This window comes from Asterias rubens, chromosome 2, assembly GCF_902459465.1.
Source record: "Asterias rubens chromosome 2, eAstRub1.3, whole genome shotgun sequence".
Classification (NCBI taxonomy): domain Eukaryota; kingdom Metazoa; phylum Echinodermata; class Asteroidea; order Forcipulatida; family Asteriidae; genus Asterias; species Asterias rubens.
The window spans coordinates 25,435,793-25,444,306 of NC_047063.1; the positions used below are offsets into that span (position 1 = coordinate 25,435,793).

Here is an 8,514-nt window from a genome sequence, read left to right on the forward strand (position 1 = left end):
AGAAACCCCCAAATGCCTCCCATTTTATTAACCCACCAACCCCCAATATGCCTCCCATTTCATGAACCCACTGTCCCCCTCTCCTCCCATCTCCTCCATCCCTACCACATTGGAAACTCGCAGTAGTGCATTATTAAATTTGGTTGCAATAATTAACAGAGGCGTACTTAGTAATTCACTCACCCTTGTAACAGGATTACACGATGGCCAAGCAACAAGATTAACTGGGAGACTTGGCTGATTATGTATGCCTACAGCTTGCATGGATAACAACCTTATACTGTGCTCCCTTAGCTGTCAACTACAACTTATTTTTACAATCCAAACTATATACCCTCATTCAACTGTAGCTTCCAAACAGAGCCTTATAGATAAAGCTACTGATTTGTTTCTTGTCACTTCGTGATGAATATTTGAAGCAAGATTATGTTTGGGCTGAAACACACACTTTGATGAAAAGTGCTAGATATTAGTTCATTGTAATTTGTATCTTTGTAAGATGAGGACAGATGTGTACCTGCGGAGTTTATTGTGTGTTTGCTGATACTGAAAACGAGGAATTATGTAAGTCATGCGAGTGTGTAAGAAGTTTATACCATACATCAACACCATTCCATAGCAACACTAGTCCAAACAATATCTAGCCATCAAAGCTAAAAGGCACAAAATGAGAAGGCATACATTTCCTGGGGAAAACACCACCATGAATAGTTACCCGTTTTTTAACAGACCTGTTAATTTGATTGTCACAAATAGTTTGCATGGTGTGCTTTTTGACGAGTGAGTTTCTGCTTTGTCTCAATTGACTCTAGACATTATGAAATTAGAGATTAAGTTTTGTTCACTCAGTTGAAAATGAAGAATGTTACAGCTGAAATTAGACTGAGGTAATGTAAGAGAATCCAGGTCCCCTTAGACCTAAACCCATCATCATAGAAATGGTAAGCGCAAAAGGCAGAAACAACTTTTAAGTCAAAATGTCATAGTTAAAATTGCTGTGACTGGTACTCTGTTCACTTTTTTGCTTAGAAGTTAAATCTGCTTAACATTTTTATGATTAATAGGCCTATGAAATTTAACCCTGTGTAGAGCATGCAGTGTGGATGTTGTTTTTTTAGTTCTAAATATTGACATGGACTATGATCTATTTTTGACTATTTCAATATGTGTCAATGGTTCAGATCAATCTTCAAGTTGCATCATATTTCTGTATGTTATTGGTCTCCTGTTGGTCTCTCACCTTTTCCCAAGGTGTCTAAATATTGGATTAGGATCATACTTCAGTGCAGTTGACAGACATTCAACTTGTGTACATATTTCATGGCTGTACCAAAGTTTGGGAAAGCTAGAATTTACCACAATGTTAGTGTTAATAGCAAAGTGCCTTTTAAATTATGGAACATCATTCAAACAAACTGATATCAAAATAAACATTGAATTTGAGTTCACACCTATTAATCCAATGCCTCTTATCAGTGGTTCTTGATTCTAGGCATTTTAAAAATGGAAAGTCAATGGTCTCTAATGCATATTAAATTATTATACGAGAAATAGTTTGACATGCTTCTAAATTGTTTCATATTTGTGGCAAGAAATGGTTTCTAAAAGATGCCTATGAGTCAGCCAAATGCTCACAAGGTATCTTAAAAGAATATTTCTTTAAACAATGATTGAAATTAATTTAATCTTCCAACATGATACCTTTTGAAATTTCCTTTACACCTTGAGAAGAAAAGACACCAATACTTCTTCCTTGTACAAATAATCTAGATATAAAACTTAAGCATTCAACAGCCTGGATAGCTGCATACTTCTACAAATCATTACATAAAGCTTTTTTAAAATATCAAACAGGAATACACTCATTGATCCACTCTGTAGAGAGTTGATGAATCATTCAAAGTAAAATGCTCAAAGGAAATATACAGTAAAGTTTCAACCCTAGAAACTTCAAACCCTTTTGGATATTAGTTTTCTGGTTATTAGCTAACATCAGTTCTCCTTCACAACTGATTTGATCTCATGCACTTATTTGTACTTACAATGGTAACAACTTGTGAAAACAGTTTCAATCGACTCGTGGAGCCTCTCCCCTAATCCAGCACTGTCCGGTTTGTTAATTTCTAAAATGGCCGACACTATTCCTAGATTCTATGCTTACCACGTGTACAAAGGGCACAGCCCGGCTGAACATGGACTTCTACATAGTGAAGGAAAGTATCGGCATGATCCACGCATCAACAGGAAAGCTGAATTTAGAATGAACCAATCACACTTCACCGTCTTCTTGCATCATGGAGTCTGGCGAGGAAAAGGATAATTATAGACCATTGGTAGTTTTCATGGGTAAAAATATGGCTGATCTGATGCGTGGCTTATATGGATATTTAAAGTCATGTAGCGTGTGCTAGTGTGAAGAAAGGAAATACTAATATTGTCATTGGATGTCATCTTCTTTGTTTCATCGTGTGGAATAAACCACCAAGACATAATTGGATTAAGGACTAGTGGTGTTTTCATCCATGTGGCATTATCTGATAGTTCAAAGGTAAGGAAGCTGTTGATTGTCCAGTGTTTTATTTTATTTTAACACTCAACGCCTATACATTCACCAAAGCTAGACACAGGAACATCCAAACTTCATGATTGGTCAGTTTCAGTTTTACAATGACCAGAGTGTCATCATGATTAAAAAACTATGGTAGTTCAAAGAGTTGAGGTGCAAATGTTAATGGTCCTATAAAATAAAGAGTAAATTCGTTTCAATCCTCTTCTTTCTAATAAGCACAACAACAACACATAACCCGTAAAATTCAGCAGTCATTTTTTAAAAGTGAAAACGAAGAATTGTAGTTCTGTCAAGGAATTTGTGCAGTAGTATTCAACTGGTTTGTTTTCAGTTCCCGCTATTAATATAAGGAACAAGTGATTTAAGTAATTTCAAATTCATTTATATTTTCATGAGATTGAAATGTTTCTCTGTAGGATTGGCGATAAGCATAAACCCTGAAAATCTATTGACCCAAGGCGTCACTTTTACATGTTTTGTATAATTACTTATTTACATTACTGAAGGTGTTTGCTCCCACATTGTTGAACTACTTTTTAAATAACACACAGAATTTAAAGGCATCCATGCTTTGTGTATTAATCATCAGTTAAAAACCAGAGAGTCTAAGGCCACTTTATCCAAAGGATTTCAAACATCAATGCTACTAGACACCCCCATGCGTTTCCCTTGAGATGTCTCCCTTGAGAGGTCTCAGAGGTCTCCCTAGGAAGTTTTTGACTCAGCAACACTTTAAAGAGCCATCAAACTTAAAGGAACGTTACAGAATTGGTAAAAAACAAAAAACGTGAAGATCACAGATTTACATGAAACTTACACGGTCTAATGATGATGATCGTAGAAAACATCCCTTGAAATATCTCTGTCTGAAATGTCATATTTGATGAGAAATAAATAATCTAACAACGCATTTGGAGTTTATCGCTCAGTGAGCGTTTTATTCATTTTTATTTTGGCATCGATGCAATGCAAAATGTGTAATCTATTCTCTCGTGGTGACCCAGACGGCGGATCGATCTAAAACTTCTACAGGTTTGTCAGTTATATGGTGGATTACATAAAGTGCTTACAACTGTTTTGTTAGCAAAAACCAGTTCTGTAACGTTCCTTTAACCAATAACATTTCCTGATTCTCATCATGACTGTACATTCATGACACTAAGCTTTAGTTATGTGTTTCAATCATAGAGCTATATAATTATTTCACTTGCACTTTCCATTGGGACTGAATAGAAGGTCAAATCAGGTCACCATTCTTTGTAAAACTATTACACACATGAACCCTCAACAAATGATGCAACTATCAACAAGGGTAGCCCCATTAATTATATTAATTAAACTGTTCTCTCTGGGGGCTCTGGACCCTATAGTTCTTAACAGATTCTGAATTAGAATAAATACAGCTTATTAATTACATCAGACTGCCTTTTATAATAAATTCTTAACAAGGCATACAAAATTATGTTGAGAGTGAGCACTGCTTTAAAAAAATTTAAGTTGGGTCTGACGATATCAGCAAATTAAAATCGTGTTTACATTGACTGCTTGATCTTGTACCTGATAAATTCAACTGTCACTTTCAAAAATATATTAATTTTTATAAAATATCTTTGAGGATTTTTGTGAAGTACTATTTTCATCTAAGTCTAAGTAATGCAATTTAAACAAACAAACTAGACCTGGCACTCGATGAATCTTCAACCATTGCAGAGACAGGGAGAGGGAGTGTGAGATCTTAAGCCACTTTAAATCCCTGCCAAATACTCTAAGTGTTTGACATTTACAAATGAGATTAAATGAGTTTGCCATACTCTTTATGATTTGGCTGACATGTTTTATTTCACAGTCTGCTAAGATGTGTGAAGAATTGCTTCCTACATTCAGGAAGAGAGTGAAGGTGTTTACAATTCTATAATTTGAATAGAGGTCAGAGCTAAATAAATACTTAAAACAGTATATAAAAGATATTTACAATAATACTTCTAGAATGAGTTTAGGGACCTAGAGTAACTTCAAAGACAACAATAAATCACAGTGACTGCATTTTGTAAACTGCCTGCTTAGTGTTTTGAATACTTGCCCATTTTGTAAACTGACTGCTTAGTGTTTTGTATACTTGCCCATTTTGTAAACTGACTGCTTAGTGTTTTGTATACTTGCCCATTTTGTAAACTGACTGCTTAGTGTTTTGTATACTTGCCCATTTTGTAAACTGACTGCTTAGTGTTTTGTATACTTGCCCATTTTGTAAACTGACTGCTTAGTGTTTTGTATACTTGCCCATTTTGTAAACTGACTGCTTAGTGTTTTGTACACTTGCCCATTTTGTAAACTGACTGCTTAGTGTTTTGTATACTTGCCCATTTTGTAAACTGACTGCTTAGTGTTTTGTATACTTGCCCATTTTGTAAACTGACTGCTTAGTGTTTTGTATACTTGCCCATTAATTTTGTAAACTGACTGCTTAGTGTTTTGTATACTTGCCCATTTATGTATTTATTCCTTTTATTGACACTTGACCTTCATTGTACATTCTGCACATTTAAAAAAATATATACTTCAGCAAAACTTTACTACAAAACATTTTATAGAAAGTGAAAAGAACATAGTTATTTTATGATTTCTTCTTGAAGCCCCTTACAGTGACTTTAAGCCACTTTGAGATGAAATTCACAAACAACAAATTAATTTTTGAAATACGAAATAATTTATTTATTGAACTTATTACTGCGTTCTCTTCAGGACCAGCCTGTATAAAAGCGCAACAATTTAACACAAGACCAGTAAAAAAAATTGAAATTATGAAAATAATCCATATGAAAACAATCAAATGCGTAACTACATCAAAAATCCATTATTAACAAATTATTCTACTAATATCATTAACAGAATAATTTGGCAAAGAGGCAATGTTTAACTGTTTAACTGTCAAGTATCTTTTAATCAGTGTTTTTGATAAACAGTTTTATAAGCTTTCAGACAGAAACTAAACAATTATGTATTTAATCCTTACAAATTCTGTATTTTACCGACATTGACAATGATTGCTTAAGTGGTAACAACAATACATTACTGTAGCAATGCATTTAAGGACCTGATGATCTACAAACTAAACAAAAAGGGCAAAACAAAGCTAATAATTAATACCAAAAACTATTCACTGCAATTTGTTTGCTAGCGACAGTAAAAGTCACTGCACTTTCAACTCCCCCAACACACACCCCCCCCCATACTATTCACATATTGACAAAGTTTCCACACAAATTTTGAGTTTCAATAAAGCAAGGACATTTTACTATTAACATATGTAACTTTTTAGGCTTATTGTAAATAAAGTTTCATTCCATCTGCTATTCAACATAATAGGCCTATATAACCTTTATTTCAAAAATTGTGCAAGTGATAAAGTTTTCAGAAGAAAAATTTAGGGAATGTCAATTAGATCAACTTCCCCATAGTGGGCCATAAAAAAACTTCAACAATATTAATCTGTGGTTTTTGAATCCTTTTCACGTCTGTCAGACCATGGAGGTAGAAATCAGACTTTGCCTTTAATATCAAGTACCACTACCTGAATGACAAGCAATAGAGTCAATGGAACGATGGCAGCTGAAGAGGTAGTCCAGGGTGTATTTATTTTAAGGGCCATTAGCGAGACCTAGTTCCGCTCTCTATCATATCAAGCTGGTTGACTACCTTCAAATCCCTACATGAAGGATGAGGTCATTCTATGTCATTAGAGGCTGAGGGAAAAGCAGCAAACAACCAGCAGGAAAAGCAGCAAACAACCAGCATCCATAGAGGTTTCTAATCAAAAGCAAAACTCAGTGTACACCAAAGTTGTTTTGGTTTCTGGAATTTGTTGGGACAAAATCGTTCCATGAAGTCATTCTGTAGGACTTCAAAATTGATATAGTAGCCAGCAGGACTTCAGTTGGACAGAACTCTGACAGGTCCTTTGGTGTTTTAACTGACAGTTGGCCAGCGGACCAATTTCTTCAAAACTAAATGTAGGCCCCTACTAAATTCAAACAATATTGTCACCATGACTATGACCTGTTTTCATAGCTTCCAGTTACACAACTTGCATTTGCCAAATACATCCAGAATAGTGATACAAACAAAATGATTGACTTTAGACACAGTGACTGGGGCACTGTAGGCCTACTCCTTTTCTTCAAAATTTGTCATTATCGGTTGTTATAATATGTACAACCGATGACCATTTCAGGGAAAAAAGGATAACAGTGCCCCAGTTACTGGATCTAGATTGATTTATTAACAATTTATTGCTATTATTTTGAATACTAATTAGTTATTAGTATTGATAATTGTGTTGAGGAACATCACTCTTAACAAAAAAAAAGAGACAAAATAGGAGACCAAAAATTAAAAAGACTTATTACTGAAAGTATCTTCAATTTCAAGTGCTACGTAGGCCTACTGCTAGAAATACCATGACAAAAAGATTACAGCAAGAAACAATCAATAGGGCCCATTATAATAAAAATGAATGTGAAACTAGTAATAATGTCAGCATATACATGCAACACCACACAAATCATACTAAATCAGGGAAACACGGTTCTGTTTAGTAAACGGAACCGTGTTTAACAAATCCAAAATAAAATGCACATTCACTATCTTATACTTTAACTTAAGACAGTGATATGTGCATTTTATTTTGGTTTTGTTACAACTTCACTGACTGAATAAGTCTTCAGTCAGTGACTCATACGCCGTCTTCAGTGCTACCGAATCCCGCCCTTGCACTCCAAATCTGCCAGGGGGAGATTAAACAGAGACCACCACCACCACCTCAGTCAGTCCGTCCATGGTCCGTCTTTATTCCTCCATGGTCCGTCGGTGAGTGATCGTGTGTGGTACTGGTACTAATAAACGCTGGTTTACTGTAGGCCTTGCTGTAATTTTACCGCTTCTGGATCCTGTTTCACAAGAAGAACGAATGGGAAAAAAATAACAATTTACTTACATTCCATAATTACCTCAATCAATGATCACGTCCTGATTAATTTGGAACCATGGAGCACCATGAAGCTACGGTAGAATCAGGCAACATGATTCCTCTCCGCTTGTTGTCATGCTTGTCATGCTTAGTGTAGATGAATCATATAACAACATTGAACACGTGAATCCCGCGGTTGTTTTGGTTTCTTCTTCATAGAGATGTTTGAGCGCCCTCTGTTGAGATTTTTTCCGATAAAACGCTTTGGGCGCGCCGCTAAGTTCTAGAACTCTAATGGTTTAGATGAGGCATAAGCCTACTTTTATTACTTGGGGAAGATGGGACAGATCAGGGAACATTATTTTTTTTTTTATGAATAGAAAATCAAATTTACCTGAAGTCACCTTGGCTTACTGATGCTAAAGGTTGTTTATATTTTCACCTTTTACTGAAATAACAATGGTTTTTGACAGGAGATACTTAAACTTTACTTTTGGTGTCCCGATATTATTTTGCGGCGAGATGGGCTGGGACGCATGCATTGTAGTGTGTCAATGACGAGTCAAATAGTATGAATACATTTGAATAATACAAATTTCTATGGGTTAAGTAGAGTCAAATTGGGCGTATCAGAATCGTCAGTCATTAGTGTGTTTGACGAGTAAGTAAAATCTAAATTGTTTTTAAACCAAATTTTATTATAATCTTAGTTTACAGCTTGGAGTATTAATTTTTTTAAATATAAATTATGTTAAAATTATTTATTTAAAACCATGACAAAACAAGTGTGATGGTATAGATTGGATCCTCCCCAAGGTTCGGCTTGTTGCATAATATTCAACCTTCCGCCGTGGATTTGGAGGGGCCTAGCCTTGCTCAAGGCAGTCGCATTATTCGCTCCGAAAAGACGCCGTGCGATCACACCGCATGACCAACTCATCTAAAGAACTTTGACCCTGTAAACATTGAAATGATCTGG

At 35.3% G+C, this 8,514-nt stretch overlaps 1 protein-coding gene across 2 annotated transcripts in view; it reads right to left on the reverse strand.

Moving 5' to 3' along the window:
* LOC117306271 (cadherin-like and PC-esterase domain-containing protein 1) overlaps nucleotides 1-7,665 on the reverse strand; it is a 38,768-nt gene extending 31,103 nt beyond the window's left edge. Inside the window, exons 1-2 of one of the 2 annotated variants that reach the window (XM_033790895.1) lie at nucleotides 7,563-7,665; nucleotides 2,162-2,301 (exon numbers count right to left, since the gene is read on the reverse strand). The gene's annotated coding sequence lies outside the window, so the exon portion shown is untranslated. The remainder of the gene's footprint in view (nucleotides 1-2,161; nucleotides 2,302-7,562) is intronic. The other variant, XM_033790896.1, reaches the window with a different exon arrangement.
* Between the last annotated feature and the right edge of the window lie 849 nt (nucleotides 7,666-8,514).